We start from the raw sequence: 23,183 nt of genomic DNA, 5'->3' as shown, positions 1-23,183 counted from the left end.
ACAGGCGACCCGGATCTATGAGGTGCAGAAGCCAATAGAAAATAAAAATAATAAAAAAAAAAACCCAAAGCCAACAACACCCCTGCTGCTGCCAAGGTGGCAGAGGTAAAGGTCACCCCCGTTTTAGAGTTGGAGATGGGGGGGCCTAAAAACCTACCTGCACCTAATAATGCTAGGCCCAGAAGGTCCTCGGGCCAGTCACAGACAGGGAGCCAGGGAGGCAGCCCCACAAATGGGGTCCCTCGCTCTCCTGATTATGTAAGTCCCCGTTACAAGGGAAATCGACCCATCCTGGGTTATGTGTGGACTCCTCCAGCCCAAGCGGGGGGATCCAGCCAAGCACCTAACCCAGGGAACTTCCCTCCTAACTTCCCACCGGAGGGCAGAAATTCTCCAAATCCTGGGCAGAACTTTTTCCCCAGGTATCCACCCAACTTCCAACCCCAAAATCCTCCACCCTTCTTTCCCCAATTCCCTGAGCCCAGACAACCGAATCCGGGAGAGGGGAGGCCAAGGGTGGAGGGGTAACCAAATCTTCCCAACCAGGGGTACTACCAAAGAAGGGATAGCTACCCTTCCCGGGATCAGCCCAGGGGAGAAAACAGGGCCCCGTATCAGCCTGAGCGGGTTTCCCAGTTAGAGCGCCAGGTTCAAAACATGGCACGGGATCTGGGTCACATACTGAGGGCTCAGCAGAACCCTCAGATCGGCATGCCGGCGCAGAACGCACCCAACTCTGGACCTGGTGCTCCAGAACAATGACGGGGGCAGCACCCCGATAACTCACCGGTCCCCAGGGAGGAGGCACAAAGGGAAGGGGGTGTAAAGCCTTGGAGGAAGCTTCCTTCCTCACTTGTAAACAGCCCCTGGAAACCCAGGAACCGGAAACAAAATCTCTTGCCCCTGAAAGTCTGCCTCCTAAGGAGCAGAGGGGGGGTAGGAGAAACAAAAGACCCAAACAGACACAGTTTGATTACCATGTTGACAACAACGGGGAGAAAGAACTGGTGGCTGGCGTAGGGAATGCATGGGTGAAGGAGTTCCCAGAACCCTCCGCTGGATACAAAATTGGTCCCCGAAGTAGTCAGGTGGCAGAATTGATGGCTGTGCATCAGGCCATCCTCACTGCTGTCCAGCATCAACTCCACGAACTGGTCATAATCACAGATTCGGATTATGTACGGAACGGGTTCGTGGAGCACCTGGTTAATTGGAAAACCAGAGGCATGTTATGTGCTAATAACAAACCCTTGAAACATGGGAAGTTGATCCAAAACATTGATGATCTGGTCACCTCGAATGAGATGACCATCTATTGGAAAAAGATCAAGGGTCATTCCAAAGTAGAGGGACCAGACAAAACTGGAAATGACTTAGCTGATCAGCTGGCCAAAACCGGGGCCATCCAAGGGGATCTAATTGAGATTGAGTCCCTGTTGGGGGAAATCCAGGTCACTGCTATCACTAGGTCCCAGACAAATGCTCACAACGACCTTTCAATTGCACAATGGAGTAAGGAGACCCCTGATGCTGATTTGATTACCGCTCAGAAGGGGGATCCAATAATTGGTAAATTTTACCAGCACCTTCAGGACCCTGAGAACTTTCCCCTGACGGATACCGATTACACTGGGAAAGAGGACCTAAGAGTGTTGATGAAATGTCCAAAAATGTTCCGGATCCAAGACGGTTTGTTGGTAAGGAAATCCAAAGCTGGCCATGATCAGTGGGTGGTTCCTACCTCATTCCGAAGCCTGATGTTAAGTCACGCCCATGATGCGGCCACCGCCGGTCATAGGGGGTTTCACACAACATTGGAAATCTTAAGAGAGGTTGCATACTAGCCACACATGGGGCAGGACCTCGACCAATACTTGAAGGGGTGTCTTGTGTGTGCACAATTTCAGCCATCATCCCTCACGCACCGTGCGCCTCTCCAAAAGAGGGGGATGACACTGCCATGGTCAGATTTACAAATCGACTTCGTAGGCCCTGTGATTCGCTCTGCTAGGGGGAATAAGTACATGTTGACTGTGACATGCTTGTTTACCAAGTGGGTGGAATGTCTCCCAGCCCCAAATTGCAAGGCAGAAACTGCAGCTGCCCTGATGATTAACCACATCTTTTCCCGTTTCAGTCTACCTCAAAGGATTGAGTCAGACAGGGGTAGCCACTTCACCAGTGAAGTAATGACAAAGATGGGGAGATACTGGGGGTCAAAAGGAAGTTGCATATCGCTTACCGGCCAGCTTCTTCTGGGGCAGTAGAGAGATATAACCGAACCATTGTGAGCATATTAAAGAAGTTTGTGGCAGATTCTGGGCCAAGTTGGGATATCCGATTACCTCTGGTCCTAATGGCCCTCAGATCTACCCCTTCATCTGCAACCAAAATGTCACCATTTGAGTTGATGACTGGGCGCAAGATGGTGCTTCCGCAGCATTTGCTCTACAGGACCCAAGAGCAGACCCTAATAAATGCCTCCACAACTCACGAGTATGTGGAGAATTTAAGGAAACACCTTCAACATGCTTTTGCTTATGCTCAGCGGAATCTAGAAAGATCAGCTGATAGCATGAAGACCCACTATGACCTGAAGACTTCCAGGAAGGAATATCAGGTGGGGGACCGGGTCTATCTATACAATTTTCAAAGGAACCAGGCCAAACAGCGAAAATTTTTGCCTACATGGAAGGGACCCTTTGAGATTATAGACAAAATCTCCCCTGTGGCCTACAAGATCCGCATCCCCAAAGGCGGTTTGGCAGAGGGGGAAGACAAGTGGGTCCACATTAACCAGTTGAAGTGTTGCCATCCCAGGCACACTCTGCAACAACTGGAGGAATCCTCTGGAATCCTAGAGGGTACTGTCTCAGATTAATTCAGTTCTAACTTAAAATATCCTACATATCACCTATCAAATTCTGAGTTTCTCAATGTGGGTGTTTTGGTTTTTGAATGCAAAAAGAAATGTGCATGTTCATATGTTTTGACTATAAATGTATATGCCACCCCACTATATCAATGGTGGGGGAAAAATGTCTATGAATAGGTATTGCCGCTCTTCCTTTGTCGTCCTAGGAGAAAGAAAACCTGTAGACTGGCCAAGGAGGATGATCCGGAGACTGGGAGGACGATCCGAGGGGCCCAGGGTACCGCCCAATATTCCCATCAGGACCGGCGAGGAGAACCGATCGATTAGTCCCGGATGGAGGAAAAGATGCTGAACTGTGCCATCTATTGGAAGAAGATAAGGAAACATCCCAGATCTTGCGAGTTCCATCAGTGAAACCGAATGGCCATCGCAAGAGGGGGGCTTGTGGGATGTTTTTACCCATGCATCCGAGCCCTACCTCAAAAACTGTGCAGTACTGGCATTAAAAACATCATGATGGCCAGAGCTTCCCAGAAAATGCCCAGGGAAAGGCATGAAGAATAGGCTGCCACCCATTTTTGCCGATGTTATGGGCACAGAAGGACACTGCCTAAAACCACCATTGGACTACCCACACCGTAGTCTGAAACCATTGGGAATGGCAATGCTGATTGCCAAAAGCAACCTAGAATTGTGGGGAATTCATTTTCTTAAATCCCAAAAATGGGTGCATTACCAGTACTCACCACTATCAGAAAGCCGGCGTTTTAAAACAACACCAGACTTTTTTTTTTGTGTAAAACTGAATAAATGAACCCAAAGCATGCCAAAGAAAGACTTACTGAGGGGTGGATACAATGTAAAGTTATATTCTGAAGTGACTTGAAGGTTTATAACAAGACTGGCTGAGCTGTGGATTTCAGCAGTTTAAATAAATTTGGACTGAAAGACACTAAAAAATCTAAATGTTTAAAATAAATGAGTGACCTACTTTTGAGTGTCACATAGGTTGCAATTGTTTAAATGTCATAGTTTTAAACTTAGAATCAGCATTTTAGCTGCATATGTAAAAAAATGGTTAGTTTATTTGAATGCAGAAAACTGGGTAACTAAAAGTGACATTAGCTGGGGCCTGGCTTAAGGAACTGAATTCTGCCCACCAGCTACCCCCGACAGGAGATGAGACTTGCACAACAGCTGTGTTCCCAGGCCTGGCTACCTTTTGCTACTCCCACCAAAAGGGATATGACACTTCTCTGATTGAATTACCTGGGCTCTGCAGGAAATTGAACAAAGCCCTGTCCTGACTCAGGCAAATGTTTTATTATGGGGGCCGTAAAAGTGGCTTCCTCCTGGAAGGAAAGGGGAGGAGCACTGCCTGTGAGAGCAAGCTGGCTTGGCAGAACTGGAAAAACCAGAAATTCATCCTTGTGCTGGGGGGAAACCACACCCCTGTAGCCAGAATATGGTTTTAGAAAAAGATGAATAACTCATAGTACGGACTTGTCATAATTATTTAAATGATACCATAATTCTTGTGATTTTTCTGCCCACATTTTAAGAGGTTTTTAGAACCGATGGTATGATCTGGGGGCAAGCTAGCAGTTAAGAGGGTATTACTTAAAATGTATGCATGTTAAAAATCTGACACTTCATCAAGTAATGTCCATACTCCTTGCGCACATGTGTATAAATTTGGGGTAATGTCCGATATTACGAAACCAGTTAAAAAGTGCAAATGTTGCCATTTCTGAATGCAAGCTCCCAGGAAGAGCAGATTTGGACAGGGTATACCTCCTGTGATATGTGATGGGTGCATGTAATTTTAAACAAATGTGTACCTGTGCAAATATGTCTTTTGGGTCAAAATATAGATTGTGTGTAATTGGACAGGGGTGGGTTCTCTGTATCATAAACAGACCTCATCATGATGACACTTCATTTCATTCCCCCAATCAAGGGGAAGAGGATGAAGTGGCCAATGACAAGTGGAGAGGGGTAGAGCCTAGTGATGCTGCACACACACCCATTTTCAAAACACATAAAAGCAGACAGTCAGGACAGATAGGGACCTTCAAATCCATTTGCTGCGGGACGCTCTGCCGGGAAAATCCATACTTTACCTCCCTCAACCTTCAGAGAGCCAACATAGAGACTTCAATCTATCCACCTTCAGAGACCAAGACTTTACTTCAGAATTTGTAGCAGAGAGGTCAACTGCAAGCTAAATCCCTCTTTAGCAGGCCTCAAATCATTGCCACTATCACAGCCAGGCGAGCTGTTTGAATTCTTTGCAAGAACCCTTGCCATTTGCCAGAGAGCAGTGTTGTATCCAGAGAGAGACCAGCTGAACCGGAGACCGCTGTATCTGGACCCACAGACCTGATCAGAACCAGAGACCCAGACCAGACCAGCAGAGTAGAGCTGACCCAGACGCTGTGCGCAGAGACCGTCCGTGGCGAGTGAAGAAAACCTGACCAGATCCGTGGCGAGGCCCATTCTATTTCTAAATATATTGTGAGTACCTAGCAGAACTGTGCAGAACCAATCTCTTAGTTAAAATAATATAATTCAATCTATTTTAATCTAACCAGAACTGTCTCCTAGAAGTTGTACCTTGTCATTTTGCAAAACTGTCACTTGTCACTTTGAATTTTAACATTCCAAATCCGAAAAACTACCTTTATTTAATCGCTCATATCTCCGTGACCGTTTGTCCTAGAGACTTGCAGTAAATTTCCTCTGAAAGCTGGGAATCTTGGCTTTTCAACGAACCTAGAACCGCAATCGCGAAAAACGCACGCGTGAATTTTACCGCAATTTTGAAAATTCCTCCACGTGTGAAAACAGCAGCTTCTTGATAGAACTGTTAGAAAGTCGTTTGCAACCTGCCAATCATTCATTGCATTGCATAAAGGGGGGAGGGGATTGCCAGAGAAAAGTGATTACATTGTTTTGTTGAAATCATATTGAGTATTTTCTGTATTGCATTTTTCATTCAACATTACATCCATCTGAACTTATATAAAGTATTCTCTACCACCTTATTCTTCTGTTCCTATTCACAAGTGTGCTAGTGCCAGACTACCCATTATTGATTACTGATCAGATGTAGTGTGATATCCAATTATTAATTTATTATAAAGTGTGATATATATCTATATTGTTTAAATTCTCAAATAAACCTTTTAACTTGCAAAACAGAACTACTTCTTGGCTCAGTGGGGTCAGGGGGATTCCAAGAGAGGGGTGTTATATAGGGGTAGTCATCCAGAACGCATGAACTGGACATAAAGATATATCAATAAGGGTTTCCATTCAGTATCCCAGATTAGGCATTGACTTAGCTGTAGTGTTGAATTGAATCCTCTTACAGGACGAGCAATCAAGGCTTAAGCTCTCAGGAGATGATGCCGGCCGGTTCTTAAGTACAGTGCAGTCCCCAAGCCCCCACAAAGGAATGTCACACAGTATGTTATGTAATAACACAGTTCTTAATATAAATAAGGTTCAATATATATACACTATCAATAATACCCTTTGTGCTTTGGTAACTATTATATAGTAAATATGTACAATATCTTTGTGGTACCACAGTTAGTTTCAATGGCATACAAGTCAAATAGCAATGTGAATCAACATCAGTCATAGCTACTAAGTCACATTTCTGTGTGGGGATCCCCCCACCTGGACAACCTGTAAATAAAGTGCATCAACAAGCCCAGTCCATATATGATTAAAATAGTTTTGTTTCCTGCTAAAGGGGCTGATTCATGGAATTTGTGCACCGAAAAACAGGGATTTGTGTGCCATTCTGCCTGCAAATCCCTGGTTAACAAATGGGGATTTGCGGCCAGAATGGCGCACAAATCCCCATTTTTCGGCACACATATTCCATGAATCAGCCCCAAAATGTTCTACTACCCCAATGTACCTGAGTTTAGCAGAGTTTCTTCGATGGTTCGTCAACAGATCCCTCGATGGTGAACTCCCTTTAAAGTAGGAGCCACAGGGCGTTGATAGTCCTCGAAGAAGGTGAACACTGTCGTCAAGAGTCCTCGATTAAAAGAATTTGTTGCCACAAAGAAGACTCTATGAAGAATGTAGGCCTGGTAGAGGGCGTCAGTGTTGGCGTTGGCGTCTACATTCGGGACTCGACCACAGCTGGCTTTCAGATCTTTGTCAGCATTTTTGTTGACGTTGCTTGTCGGATTGTGCTCAGTTCGTCAATGACAGCGACTTACTCCGGCGGGACAAAGCGGTCGATGGTGATGGCACGGGAGTCCTTCAATTTCAAATGTCTTAGTCAAAGATGGAGCAGCGTGGCTCTGGTCGTCGAGCAGCACAAGGTCATACTGTTCCCACTTCTGGGCAACACGACTCGACTGGATTCCAGCGGTTACGTCAATCCTCTAAACCCTGGTCGACGGCAATGGACTTTGAAGGCCTTGCTATCCGGGTGCTTCACTTCACGATTCCTCGGTGGACCCCGTCTCCGGTCAACAGCCTTTCGGGACTGGCTTCCAGGGCGCCTCAGTGAAGGTCATCTTTCTGCATGATGTTCCCTTATATCTCGGGGAGAGAGAAGTCTCCTAGCCAGGTCCTCTCTCAGATCAGTCCTCGACAGACTCAACAGCTTTCGGATCGGGTCGAAGGAAAGCAGAAGCAATTCTTCTTCTTCCAGCTGGGCTTCAAGGATAGGCAGCTTCAGGTTTCAACCTCAGCTTCAGAACAATTCTGGTAGGTGAGAGGTCCCCAGATAAACAATTCTGTCTCTCATTCACACTGCAAGCTCTCAGGCATCCAATCATTCAGAATGGCATTCATGCAGGCAGGCAGCCAATCAGTCTCATAGTACTTTCAGGCCATTCACTCCCACCCAGACACCATAACAAGGAATGTGTATTGGGGCAAGCACCCAGCCTTTCAGCACACCACACTGCATTCATGTCAATTTTGGCCAGGGCTGTATCATTCTTTGTGTCACACACATAGATGCCAGACACCCATAACGTGTTATGAATATATGTCACACACTCCATTCACCCAGGTGCCACCCCAAGGGTGTACGCACAACATACAGTCACTGGGAAGGCTCCAGCCAGTCTGGCGTGGACTTCCCCACAATACCATATATAGTTCTTCCAAGCAGCAGCTAGTCAGGGGAAGGGACAGAGTCAGGGCTTCCAAGGACTTTGGAAAAACAAGGTAACAGGTTATAGAAACCAAGAGGCCAAAGGGGCCATCTTGTCTCCTACCAGGAATCCACTGATTCCTATGGAAGGGCCTGGGTATCGTAAAATTGAGGATACTCAGAGCACCTGTCAAATTCAGTGAGGAGCTGCCACCAACCCATAGCCTGCTCTGTGGGCCACACACAGGTGCCCAAAAACATACAATAGAGGTACAGGGGTGTACCTCCACACCTTGGTGCTATGAGGGTATCCCAAGGGTCTGTGTTCACCACAACCAAAAAGAGGAAGAGCTGCACTGCCAGGAGTCCCACATGGAATCCTGTGCAGAAAACAACACAGAAAAAACGTGATACAGGAGTACAGGACAAGGACATGGAGTCCCTGTCCATCCAATGCATTTGCAGCATCCCACTGTTTGGAATGGATGAGAGGAAATGTGTACTGCCTTAGTAGTGTGGGGTGTGAATGTACCATGTTAGTGGTACTGGAAATGTACGTTCCATGTAATTAGTACCAGAAAATGTGGATGCATAACATTTAGTCAGAGTTGTGTCTTAGAGTTTGATTATATACCGTGGGGTACCAGAAATGTTGGATGTGTGGCATGTTGCCCATGTAGTAGAGCAAAGTAAGTGCTCTGGCTGGGAAAAATGATATTGACTACACTTGGAGGTGGGCAGGAGTGATGACTACATGTGGAAGTGGGTCAAAAATACTATGACTACACGTGGAGGTGGGCCAAAATGAGATATGACTACAAGTGCAGATGGGTCCGAAGGCATGTGTTCATGCCTATTTGTATTTAAAGTGCTTTATTGCTCTATAAAAAGTATGAGTGAAGAGTGGAGTGAGTGAGTGGTCACCATGAGTTGTGTGATATATGTATATTGGAGGTGTTGAGTAATATATGATGTATTTAGTCTTATGTGATGTGTAGATGGGATGTGTGACTAGCTGTTTGGGAGGTTCTTTTCTTTGGTGTGTGGAGTATTTTTATCCACATTACTGCACCCCACTGCACCCCTTTGCCAAGGGGGAAAGGAAATTGCCAAGAATGGAGGCAATAACCCTGGTGCGCACTAAGTCTGCAAAATTGTGCAGAGTTCATAACCCACCAAAAGAGCTGCACGCCCTGCCACATACACTGGCAAAGCGGTGTAAAAGCAGGAATCACTGCTGACATCTGTCATCACTGCCGTCATCTGTCATCTGTCACCTGTGACTGAAAACAAGCCCACAGAATGGCTACGATCTGAACATTTCCCTAAATACAGTTTCCTAATCAGTGGCAATCTTCAAAGTGCTATTTTGGTGCTAAATTCAGTTATTTTCCCCAGTGAATTATTGAAAGGAAAGTGTGCTGGAATCATGGATCCTCCAGGCAGTCAGAGGAATCCAGGCACCACAGCCTGACAGCTGCCTAAAAAAAAATTGGCTGTAAAACTCAGCTTAAATGTATTTTCTTTGTCCTGAAAAATTGCAAAATCCACGATTTCAAGCATGTTGGAGAAGGGCTAATTCTTTTAAAATGTTTAAATCCTTCATACACTGTGCTTATATTTTATATTTGAAATGAAAATACTTTAATATCCAAGAGCCCAGTGTGGGGCCAATCCACATGTGAATTCTGATCTGACAGTGCCTGGCCTGGGAAAACTGACATCTCCATTTGACGCTCCCTTGAGAACAGGAAGGCTAATGGCTGTTAATGGTTCACGCATAACCCCAGCAAGCCACTCAATGGGGCTGCATTAGACATTTGTCTGCTGGCTGACCAAAGAACAAAGGACATGCTGAGAATTGGCCTCTGCAAGGAGGAGCAGGAGGTGTGGGATGTTTCTCAGTGAACTTCAAAGGACTGGCCATTTGCTCACTTTGGAAGTAAGAAAAAAAAACCTGGACTGGATTTTGAATGAAAATGACTTGTTTTGGCCTCAGAACTTTAGGACATTTAACATGACAGCCAAAATAAGTAGACATGTAAAAAATACAAACTTATAAATCTGAACTCATGCTAGACAGTTGAAGATGTGGTGGGAGTTCTTACTACATAAGGAACCAAAGCTACACTGAAACACTGATTGTGGCAAAACTATTAATGTTGCAAGCTTAAAATTGTATGTACACGATCCACTGATTAGCGCCCAGAGGTGTATCAAATTAGAAATGATTAATCCAAAGTGTTCTGGGTAAAATTGATAAAAATCCATAGAATAACCAATACAGCTCTCACAAAGATGGAAACTGAATGTAAATGTAGACAATCAAATGTGAAAAATATGTGTCTTATTTTATGAGGGTACATAATGGTAGAAATCTACATTTGTGCAAAAGTATGTTTTGGGTAAAAATCGAGGTGGGAGTTCCTAAATCCTGTCATAAGATGACAGCTCTGTTTACGCTGCCAACCAAAACAAAGCGCACACCTGTAGCCACACACATGGGAGTGTGTTTTGAAGTTCTGCCCACGCCATTAAATTTGTAATGGATAACTATAGAACGGGCACTACACATGAGGACACTGCTTCCAGAACACACTGCTTCCAGAACAGACTGCTTCCAGAACCCATCCAGATGTCCGTGCAGCACCTTATTGCAGAACCTTTCAACTTATAGCTGACTCCAGAATTCTTAGAAAGATCCAGATTTCTTTGCAGAATCCAGATTCTAGCATTGCAAAATTATTGCTAGCCTAAACCCCATTGCAAAAATCCCAAACTTGAAGGGACTTCATTTTAATTCAGCTTGGCTTGCTACCATTAGGCTTGCCTGCTGAAAACTTGAATCCGGCTATCTACCGTGTCCTGTTACCAGAAGGGGCCCTTCCAAATCCAGTCTGAGGTGTAGTCCAAACTTGACCAGAACCGCGCCGCTGATCCAAATCCCTCTAGAGGTGCTTGTTTGCCAGTAGACCTGCCCAATCCAATGACCAGTACTGACGGTCCAATTTAATTAGAAAGGACTGTAAGTATGAATAGGAAGAACAGTGACCCATAACACATCTGCATTGTATGATCCTAATCTCAAACCCATCCAATCTCTAATTCAGAACAATAGTATTGTTAGAATTATCCTTGCACTGACTTTTCACTCATCTGTGTTACTAAACCATAACTCCTTATTGATTTGATTAATAAAAGTAATTCCCAAACCAAACGGAAACTAGAGTATCACGCATGAAGAGTTATGATCGGCCATGAATAACTGATTCCTGTGTGGCATTCTCTTTTTCATAGTCCTTAATACAGTATAAGAAAACCTATCTGTCATTATTCAACCCAAATTTCTGTTTTCCATTTTTTCGCCTATTTTGCAAAACCGCCTCTCATGAAAACCTCTATAACTCCTTCAGTTTTAAAGATAGAAACGAAATGTCACCTCTCACTGATACCTAATTTCGACAGCTACATCCTCTCCAAATAAACACATTGTGGAACAGTGTTTTTGACCTATTTTTCACCAATATCGCATAAGTAAAAGTTTGTCACGAATTTGCAAAGTTCAAAAATTTACACGTGTCTTTGTACCATTTCAAATTGCTTTTTCCATCCCATCCTGATATGAAGTGTGTATTGTTGTTGATATTATCACTCATGTATGTTAGGACCTGATTAGTGTTGCTTTCTGTAGAACTTGTCTCCATTTAAGCATTTTGCACCTTTTGCAGTATTTCACAGAGCCATTTTTCACCTGTCATTTCAAAGTGTTATTTGCCAAATAAGGGTTTCTCTCTTGTATGGGAGGGAGGATTGCCTATAACCATAGACATTGTATTTCATTCCTAAAAACCTGCTGACTACTCACATTGGTGTAGGATTGCTCATTTGTATTTAAACAAAACTGTGCAGGGGGAACATTAACCTAAACACTATCTGTGTGCAAAACAAACTGTTATTTTTCCCTGTGTTCTCTATTTTGCCTCCTTATAAGTGAATTCAATTGCTTGGCTTATTTCTGAAATGTATTGTCACCCTCTGGGTGATTGCTGCCCCATATATATATATACCTTTTTTTTTCTTTATTGTTTACAGTTGAATCATTCAACTTTTACAATATAACTTTTAGTATCAAACTTATTATAAATCTCATCATTATTTACAGTTTTTTAAAATTACGATCAATCATACAATTTCCAGAATAATACAAAACAATCAAGCAAATGTGGTTACACAGAGAAGAAACATGGAAAACAAGGAAAAAATTCTGCTGTTTGCTTTCTACAAATTGACTGTTCTACAATTGTAAAGCAGTCAAGTAGTTGGCACTACCTATTCTAATGCTTACTAACTGAGCAGAAACAATGATTTTCCATCATCGAAAATCCCGATTTACTTATGCTAAAAAACAATAATTATTTGCAAAATGTAACTTCAGGTATTCAATGATTAGATGATATAACGTTTCTTTTCCATTGCTTGAAAGACAGTACCTGCAAATATTTTCTGACTCTTCAATTATCTGTCTATTGGCCAAAACATCCCTTGTTGGCCACAAATTGAATCGCAACCGCATAGTTGCTGCGCGAATTGCCAAAGACAGACTCTTTACCAAATAAGATGTAATTGTCCGGAATTTTTTATGCAACATATAATTGCCATCAAAATGTTTATAGGTCAAACAAAGATCTCTTGTTGTATCCAATTTGTGGTAAAAATGTGCAACTTGGCTTTTGTCGGATTACTGACAAGAAGATCAATAGTAATATTTGCAGTTACTAGTGTATCATAAATACTTCGCAGCCACTTTCTAGGAAAAATGTGGTTAGATGACAACAAGTAAGATGATAACGTATGCAAAAGAGTCAATGGATCATTACACATGAGGCACTTTCTAAATAAGGCACACAACCACCACTGATATTGAGCAGCTAAAGAGATCTAGCCTAGTTCATAACGAATCCATGCAACCGGAACTCCCTGTGGTAAATTTAAGACTTGTCTCCAGTAGGTGGCTTCTAGTTTGTCAAATGTATGATATTCAATCAGATCTAATGCCTCCATACCATACAGCAGTAAAGGGGTGCATTTTTGGATGTAGTAGGTCCAGGCCGGCATTATTGTAAACGTTCCATATTTTCTCATTATAATTTTAGTTTGAGAAAGCACTGTCACTAGTTTGTGCTGCAACCTTATTATGTGACTTTGATTACAATGACTGGTATCAATAATCATGCCCAAATAAATGTATTGACTCACCACGTTAATTTTGACTTCCTGGACAGCCCAATTTATTCTATTACGAGTCGTCTGCTTCGGGGCATACATAAGAATTTTGTTTTTTACCAAATTAATGCTTAGGTTATTATTTTGAATGTACTGAGATAGGACAGTTATTAACTTTTGAAGACCTACCAGGCTTTTGAAACAAAGCACAAGGTCATCTGCGTACAAAAATGCAGCCATGGACCTACCACCCAATTTTGGTGCATCTACGATTTGATTCAGAAAGATCTCTTTGATGTCCTGAATGAAGAAACTAAAAAGAGCTGATGCCATTATGCACCCCTGTTTTAAACCTCTGTCAGTTCTTATCGCTGGCGATAGGTGCCCTTCGACATTGAGTCTGATCTGTATTGAGGTATCAGAATGTAGTGCAAAAATAATGTCTGTCAGTGTAGATGGACATTTTGCTGCTGACAATTTATTCATCAAAAGAGACCGAGAGACTGAATCGAATGCAGCATTAAAATCAACAAATGCTAGATATAACAGCTGTCTGCTGGCTCTCGCTTGACCCTTAATAGCACTTATACATGTCAAATTAATAGCGGTGAGCATACCTGGGACAAATCCAGTTTGATTAGGGTCACATTTCCCATAAGTTTTTTGTCCAGGAGTTAAACTCCTTCAGAACTATTCTTGCAAATATTTTCCCCGGAGCGTCTAGCAGGGAGATAGGCCTGTAGTTACTTGGTTTAGACCTATCACCCTTTTTGAATATGGACACAACTATTGAAGTGCGCCAAGAGTTGGGTAAGCTTCTGTTGATTACATGAAATCTAAATATTCTCTCCAAAATATTAGCCCACAAAGTTGGATTTGCTTTAAACATAAAATTGCTTAAGCCATCAGGGACAGCTGCTCTGGATCGACTTGAGCCAATTATTAATTCTTCTATGATTATAGGACAGAATTCCAGATCCCATGAGCTTGCTTCTGGGTATGCGTAGCTTGATTTTGCTAGACCTTTATCACTGTAAAGTTCAGAAAAGTGATGTATCCATTGCCACTCCTTAACACCATTGATCTGACAAAGAGTTTGTTCGTCATGTTCTGCATTATGTAATGAAGCCCATATTTCCGCAGTGCTTTTATTTTGTAAGGTCTGCAGCATACATTCACTATCTGCTTGAAATAGTTGGGCCAGTCTTCCTCGAGTCCAGTTTTTGTATTTGTTCTTTGCACTTCTAATCACTGACTGCTGATCTTTGATCGGGCGTAGTCGGGCTGCTCTTATTTCTCATCGCAACTCAGTTTTGCGTAATTTCACTACAGGATAAAATTGGTGTATATGACGAAATGCATTTTGGTCATTTCTTCTAAATACAGATCTGTATTTACTCAAGACGGTAACATATGACGAACTACTACTATTTGAGTGTATTTCCAGGTCCTGTTCCAACATATATAAGTTCTTATCTGACCATCTGAATCTGGTTTTTGCATTATCAATGATTACATTTTGCCTCATTTGATTGGCAATTTAATTGGGTGTTGTAGTTCCCAAGGCCATGTCATATAGAGCAGATGGTGATCACTACTTGTTTGTTGTACAATCTTGAACTCTTTAACTAGATTAAACAAGGTGTCATCCATATAAATGTAGTCGATGATGTTAGTAGAAGGACCACGATGCCAGGTATTTTGAGGTGGTACATCCCCTGGAAGGGCTCCATTCCCTAATCTAAAGTTTCTATCAGCCATGAACATAACCCACCTCTGAACTTGGTTAGTTCTTGCTTGTTCCCATCGGAGATGCAATTTAGGTTAAGATCACCTACCAGTATTGTGGCCGACACATCTCTTGATGCAGATATCAAATCCAAGAGTTGTGTAAGATCACCATAAAATGCATCATCTGTGATTGCCACTGGGTTTCGATACATGTTAATTAGTGCAAGGACCGATTTTTGTAGTTTGATCTTAACCATTAATAAAACATTGTTAGGGGCAGCCCATGGTTCAATGCTCAGGCCACTGCTTTGCTTGACAGCGACCAGTAATCCCGACATGGGTCTACCTCAAGATCCTTTAACTGCTGGCAACAAAACTACATCATGATTGTTCCAGATGGAATCAGTCATCAGCCAAGTTTCCTGCAGGGCTAATATATTGTAATTCTCAATGCAGTTGCTTTTTTCCATTTGAAGATGGCGATGCCCACAGGTAGTCCATGATGCTAGGCTGATATCCTGTACACAAGGGGTTGATTGTTATGCATGAGATTCATCCTTGCCGCCTGATGTTTGCTTCTGTTGGTATACTTGAATAGCATGTGCTTATTCCGTGAATCTGTTTGTTCATCCAGTTGCATTTTGGCATGAGGGTCCTTTGTAAAGCCTAACTTGAATATATCCATCTTGGCTTTCCATATTGCATTCAACACCACCCTTGACGGAATCCATAATCGTACTATTGAACGATCTTCATCAGACAGAAATTCAATCTGATCAATGTCCGTTGTTGAGATGTCTTCTAATTCTGGGATTTCTCCACAAATATTTAACACACACTTACGGCACAGGTCAAATTTCGAATAGGGAGCTGTGTGACATTTCATTATGAATAAGTATCGTCAATCTGTGATTTTGTTCTTAAGTTCTTTATTACTCTCTGCATTTGGAATGTGCGATGAAGGTTCCAAGTTAATTCGCTGTCTAGAGTTCAATGCCTGTGTCTCAATGTCTGGACGAGTTCTATTGTCCTGATCACTTGTGATTCCTCAAAGTGTTTTTTTATTATTTATGATTGTAGATTGTTTTGCATTGGTGATTTCTTCTCCTATATTCATAGGATTGTTCTGTTTGAAATACGCATCCAGACACAACATAATTGATGATTCAATCTGTGTTTGATCTCCAGTTGAGTCAGTTGGAAGCTTAGTAACAATCTGTTGATTTGGTCTTGAGGTTGGTGCGATGGTGAATGCTACCTGCCTCGCATCTTTAATGAAGTGAGATGGTTGATCATGCTGAGTGGAGCAGGTATCCTTTACATTTTGGATCTCTGGATTACAAGGGGCAAAACTGAGTCGCTTCTCTCTCACAGCCTCGGTGTCCTTCATCAAAGGTAGATATGTACTTGTAATTAGATTGCTATGTTGAGCACTCATATATGCATCAACTGCTTCTCTAATCTCTTGTCTCCTTTGAGCAGGAGATTGATCTAGTGCAGAATTTAGAGTAGCATTCGAGTCAGTTGGTATAGAAAGCGCCACATGTAGAGGTTTGCCCAGCTCTGGAAATGGAGAGCTATCTGGCAAGACCAAGCCACTGTTTCTTAACGTATCATCTGTCGTACAATCTGGTGGCAGAGGAGCACTGATTACTTTGTTCAGTGGTAGGGTCTGCATCATGTTTTTGTTGGTGTTCATCACGTGTAGATTTGCCTCAACTTCGTTCCTAATATTCTGCGGACTTTGTTCATTATAGACATCGTCATGTGCTCCTTTGATAGAGTTTGAGCCTTTAAGATTACGTCCAACGCTGCTTTTCCTCTGTGGGACTGCGATCGGAATGCTAATAGCCAACTGTTGAGTTTCGGTGTTATCTCTGTCAGTGCCAATCTGCCGGTCGTTTAATACTTCTAATAATTCATTCAAGGACACATACGTCAGAGTGTGATTTGCTTGAGGTAATTCATGACTATCATGACAAGTATGTCCATGCGGTTCCTGTGGTGCATCCTGTTTCGCCTTTTCGCCTTGTGCATTGTTTTCTGTGTTTTATGCTTTTTCCCTAATTTGGACTTCCGCACTTTTGCAATTTGCTTCGGTTTAGCCAAATACCTTTGTTTTATTATTTTTGGAAAATATATCAAAGTGAACAACATTATTTGATGATTGCGGAGCCGGCAGAGGGTTGTCTGGAGAGCCCGGATCAATGCTAATCCATGAATTGTTTTTAACGCACTTCTTGGGCCTCGCCTGGATTTGTTGTGCCTCCTTCTGCATCGACTGCCACAATCACTTTTTAGATGAATGGAACTGCAGTCAAGGAACCTCCCAATACAGGGGCATTAGATATTTCTGTATGGGAGGTTAAGTAGTTTAAGTGAGACTTCTCATCATGGCTCATACGATCATATTTTGCTTCTTGGTCTGCCGCAATCCATTCTACAATGCGTTGGATTGATGCTGATTGTTGCGTTAACTTGGTGTTAATGTCTCAAATAACTTGAATAGACTTGTAATTGTCATGTGGACAGCTGCAAGGGTTATTTCAAGCATCGATGTGTGATTGGCCGGCCTGATAGAAATGGGCTTCACACAAGGGGGTATATTTCGTTGTGCGGTTGGATGTACATAGGATATAGCGGAGGCCCCCAATGCAATGGTGCTATTTGCTTTTGGTGTAGAAGTAATTGATACTTCAGAAATATTAGAGAGTTCATAATTGCCGGCATGAATCGAGATGTCCGGTATTACATAACTTGTGTCCGGACTTTCATCCACCACCTCTGGTGTAGGTACATCAGCCGGGGTTAAACGGGGTGGAGCCCAGGTTGTGCCTAACAAGGTATCGTCTGAAACGGGACCCTTGTTATGGATTGGTTCAGTAGGGGGCCTAGATTGCGGCGCTTAGCAATTTTTAGAGCCTTTATCACATGGTAGTGGTTTGTCTACAATCCTCATTTCAGCATCAAACACAGGCTGAAAATTGTCAGGAAAAAAGTTTCGAATGTCGGTGATTGGGGTAGTCACCGGACGTGTTACTGGCATCAGAGTAATGGCTTTACGCGAAATATGCGGTGCACTAACTCCCCTTACTGATCCCCTCCCCCTGTTCTGTGGCGTTAATAAGTTCGCTGGCATGTCTGATATTAAGGAGTACAGACGTTGCAACATGCCCTGAAACACTTGGAAGAGTGCTCGGGGTGGGGTGTCTTGCACAAACCACAATTTACACGTGTAATCAAGTGAAATATTCAAAAACACACAACCAAGAAAAAAGGCCTTCAATGTCCCCAACTCAATGGTGTGCACAATGGCACTTGCGGGATCAAAGGGGATTTTATTCCCCCGCAGTCTCCCACAAATCTTCCACCAGAGCGTGTACAAATTTAGGGGACAGTTGGTAGATAAACAAGCTTACCGCACCAGGGATCTTTATAACCGACACTTCCCTGTTTACCGCTAGTTGCTCGTGGGCCCCGCACTGTGTTAGATCTAGGGTGGGTGTCTCCCACACCTTCCTACGAGTGGCTGCAAGGACCACTTCAATCCACTTCTCCCTCCGTACTATACCATAACACAGGGGATGCGGAAACTCGCCAGCAGGTACGTTAACTCAGCGTTCCACGCTCCACTCCGCACTCAATACACTCGATCTCGCTCTAGCCAAGGAAAGGACCTACAGGTGTGCAGTCGCGTCAAGCTGCACCTCAGAGTAAGCAGGAAACTGAAAACAGAGATGGTAGAGGCCACTTCCAACACGTAGCACTTTTCGGGTTTACTGTGGAAAGAACTTTACATATATCTATAGTAAACTTATGCGTGATTTGAATAAATAAATAATTAACTAAATACTTACCCTTACAAACTAGCCTGATTCCTGGTTCAGTGTAACCGGGGGGTCTCAGGAGAAGGGTGTGATATGAGTGGTATATCGTTCAGAATATTGAACTTATAGATAAAAATAAATGAGGGTTTCATTTGTGCACTACATGCTTGGCGAGACTTGGGTCTGTGCCAGATTGAAATCACTTACAGCTTGGGGGCTCGGTGCCGGGATCCTGAATTTGACATACCACTCGTGACAGTCTAACACAGCATGCTAGGCGGCGGGGTACATGCACTTTGTTGGTTTGCAATACTGTGCTACACTGTACAAGCACCCCTCAAAAGAACTACTCAAAGGAATTGGGCCTGTTTGCAAAAGTAAATTAACCCTGAGATAAGTCAGAAGGAAATTAATATTTCTGGAATGGCGACTCCAGTGGAAATTAATATTGCTAGGGAACACTCCCTGCACAAATTGTTCTTAAGGGTGAGTGGCCAGAACAGGACGAACAGGTATGGCTGCAGGGAATAAAACAACAAATCACTGCAATCAACCTTGATACCTGGCAGGACAAGGGTCCATTAAATCAAGCGCTTAGCGAACTATACTTTGTCCCAAAAATAAAAGAGGAGCAGTGTAAAATTGCCAAAATAGCAGCCTACCCGTACCTCCACATAGGAGTCATACAGGAAAAGCATGCAGACCATATAGATTTGACAAAGAGGCAAGGGGAAGCACTGCAGAAAATCCAGAGCAATCTGGACTCTGCAGAGCAAAGGCTCCAGGATAGCAAAGAATCAGAGACAGAGGTTAGGCAGTATATCACCAAACTTCAAGAAGATCTGCCTCTCTTACTCAAAAAGAGTGCAGAGCAAAATACCCAGGTACAGACACTACAAAAAGAGTGTCAGGAAAGGTTGGATTCTCTACAACAGAGCCAACAGAAACTGGCACAGCAATTAACTTTTAACAGAGCATGCGCAGAACAGATAGTCACTTTAGAGCACCACATAGAATCCTTGAAAGGGAAAATAATAAATTAATTATTAAAGACATCCACTCTCAAGAGGAGTTTGATGAGGAGCGCCAGAAATCTAGTGCATTGACGAAACAGAGGGACCCCTTGGCCCAGGAAGTCAGCCAATTAAAAACGAAGTTAGAGGAAAGAAAGCTGGCCCTTCAGGAGTTTGGTAAAATCAAAACTGTTTATGAAAAGCTACTAGAGCACACCAGGTGGGTGGAGGATGCTTTGGAAAGGAATACTCAGGCCAATAAGGACCAAACTCAGGAGGTGAGTCTCCTGCAACAAAAATTGGCCCAGTATTCCCAATCTAGACAGGAAACACAGAGAGACAATGAGGCTCTCTGTGAAAAGAATGACAGGCTCCACAAACAGATAGCTGTGCAAGAACAAATAATAGAGACCAGTAAGGCCTTAAAAGAAGAGCAAAAGGGTCAGATTTCGGCATATCATCAGGGAATAGGGATGAAAGAGATGAAGTAAGAAGGGAAATAGAAACCCCTGAGCATAACCTCAGGACCCCTGGCATCAGGGACTTTAATCCCTTCAGTTCCATGGACTCTGCCACCCTCATGTCCACTGGCTCATATGAACCAAGGGCCACAGGGATGGTAGACTTCAGCACTATGGGAAATATGGGACTGACAGATCAGCACCTCCCAGAAATGGATGGGTGGGCAGCCATGTACAGATTCCCAAATATTAGGGCCAGCCTCTCTGATCAGGAAGACTCCAGGGAGAGGAGAATCAGAGAACTCAATCCTCAAAAATATCACCTACCAAGGGATCAGTCTGTCAAATTTGGTGGGAAATTCCATGAAACTAGGCCCACAAAGAGCATCTTAAAAATCTCTTCCCAGCTAGGACAGTGGGGGTGGGAGTACTCAGCCAATCCTGGGAGCAAGGGAGAGTCAGAAGTCTCTTCTGAGCACCACAGGTCTCAAGAGACTAGGCCCCCACATTCTGCAAGCCATTCCCAAGCTCGCAGAATCAGGGAGAGCCTAGAGGATCAGATAGCCACCTCATGTAGCAGTGCCTCTGAGTCAGAGGATGAGTGGACAAGGGTGACCAAAACTATAAAGGCCAACAAAATTAAGAAGGCCCTACTGAAAGATCCCCTGAAGCAAATCAAAGCCAGTAGGAGCGTCATAACGCCCTATCATAAAAATGCCAAATATTCAGTAAGGGAGCACCTCGAGTTATATGAGCAAATGATGGATACTTTCCACCTGAAGGATAGCCAAAGTTGCATTCAATATGTCAAGTATACATTTTCCCCTAAATACTCCAGCTTCTATACAGAGCTGGAGGATCAGAACCATTCAAGATTATCCACCTATAGGGCGGCCATCTTAAAGCATTTCTCAATAAATAGAAACCCTCAAGAGGCCCACAAGGCGGCCTACAATCTGCAATGTGGGGAAGACCAGGCCCCACAAGAATTTGTACAAGTGCTGAAACGTGCCTTTGCGCAGACCACCAGGAGGGTGCTCACAGACAGCAGGGAGTTCATCAATACCTTCTTTCATGCACTCCCTAAATAGATTTATAACCCAGCTGGTGAGGGACTTTCATGAGAAGAGATCCCTAGACTGAGTCATTGAACGAGCAACTCGCATTTATGAAGTGCAGAAACCGGTAGAAAATAAAAGTGTTAATAAAAGCCCAAAACCAACCAACACATCCGCTGCTGCTAAGGTGGCGGAGGTGAAGGTTGCCCCCATGTTAGATCTGGAGATGGGGGGCCTAAAACATTCCTGTGCAAAATCCTCCTAACCAAAGACCCAGAAGGCCCTCTGGCCAATCCCAAACAGGTAGTCAGGGAGGTAACCCCACAAGTGGGACCCCTCACTCCCCTGACTATATCAGCCCCCGTTACAAGGGCAGCAGACCCATCCTGGGATATGTGTGGACTCCACCAGCCCAAGGGGGGGATCCAACCAGGCAGCTGCCAATCCAGGAAACTTCCCTCCTAACTTTCCCCAGGAGGGCAGTGATCCCCCAAATGCCGGGTTGAGTTTCTTTCCCCGGTGCCTGCCAAACATCAACCCCCAAAACAACCCTTCTTTCTTTCCCCACTTTCCTGAGCCCAGACAGCCCAATCCGGGAGAGGGGAGGACAAGGGTGGAGGAATACCACGACTATCCCAACCAAGGTTATTATAGGAGAAGGGACAGTTACCCTTCCCGTGATCAACCTAGGATGGATCAGAGAACCCCGTACCAGCCAGAACGGGTGTCCCAACTGGAGTGCCAGGTCCAGAACTTGTCTCAGGATCTGGGTCGCATGTTTAGGGCTCAGCAGAACCCTCAGATGAGCATGGCGGCCCAGAACCGCTCCAATCAAGGGTCTGGTACTCCAGAGCAATGATGGGGAGAGAACCCTGACACCCCACTGGTTCCCAGGGAGGAGGCACAGGGGGAAGGAGGGTGTAAGGCCTTAGAGGAAGCTTTCTTCCCCACTTCTGAAAAGCCCCTGGAAACCCATGAACCAGAACCAGAATCTCCTGCCCCTGAAAGTCTGCAACCTAAGGAACAGAGGGCAGGTAGGAGAAATAAAGGGCTTAAAAAGACCCATTTTGTGGAGGAGGTTAGAATCTTCCAATTTGAAGGAGAGGGGTCCTCAGAGGATGTTGGGAAAAGGATCTTCTCCTTCAGAGATGGGGGAACTCCACCCAAAGAATAATGGGTCCTGAGAGATCCTGATCAAGACTGGGTAGATGTGGGGACTGAGTTAAAACCGCCCAGCATTGAACCAAAAATGACCAGCCAGAAAACCACCTGGCCTATCCAATTATGGTGACTGCCTCCAAAAAGTGGGGGGCAGCCCAGAATCAGAACCAGGGGAGACCAAAACTCCCCCAATATCCAACTGCACCATTTTGTTTACAGATTCCCAAGCTCCCACACAGGATCATTCCCAAACCTATTCTGGGGACTGCCTCCAAAAAGGGGGAGGTGGCACAGAACCAGAGAAAGAAGAGTCCTTAGCTCCCCAAAGCCATTTTGAGGACTTTCTCCAAAAAGGGGAGGAGGGGCCCGAATCAGAAAGGGAGGAGCCTGAGACTCCTCAAATCACTGAGTGTGAAACTGTGTGCTCATTTTCCCAAACCACCCAACTTCATTCTGGGGACCGCCTCCTAAAAGGGGGGGGGCAACCCAGAACCTGCACGAGAGGAACCCCAAACCTCACCGCCCACTTCTGTTGACTGCCTCCAGAAAGGGGGGGGGCAGCTCAGAAACCGAACAAGGGGAGCCCAAAACTCCCGAAATAGTGGTGTACCAAAACTCTGTGCTAGATGCTTCAACTACAACACAGTCTCTTGACCCAACTATCCCGGTGTCAGAGTCAGAAATGAGCAAACTGACCATC

This window comes from Ambystoma mexicanum, chromosome 4p (assembly GCF_040938575.1).
Source record: "Ambystoma mexicanum isolate Mex_15411 chromosome 4p, UKY_AmexF1_1, whole genome shotgun sequence".
NCBI classification, from domain to species: domain Eukaryota; kingdom Metazoa; phylum Chordata; class Amphibia; order Caudata; family Ambystomatidae; genus Ambystoma; species Ambystoma mexicanum.
Note: the sequence above shows the minus strand (reverse complement) of the source record.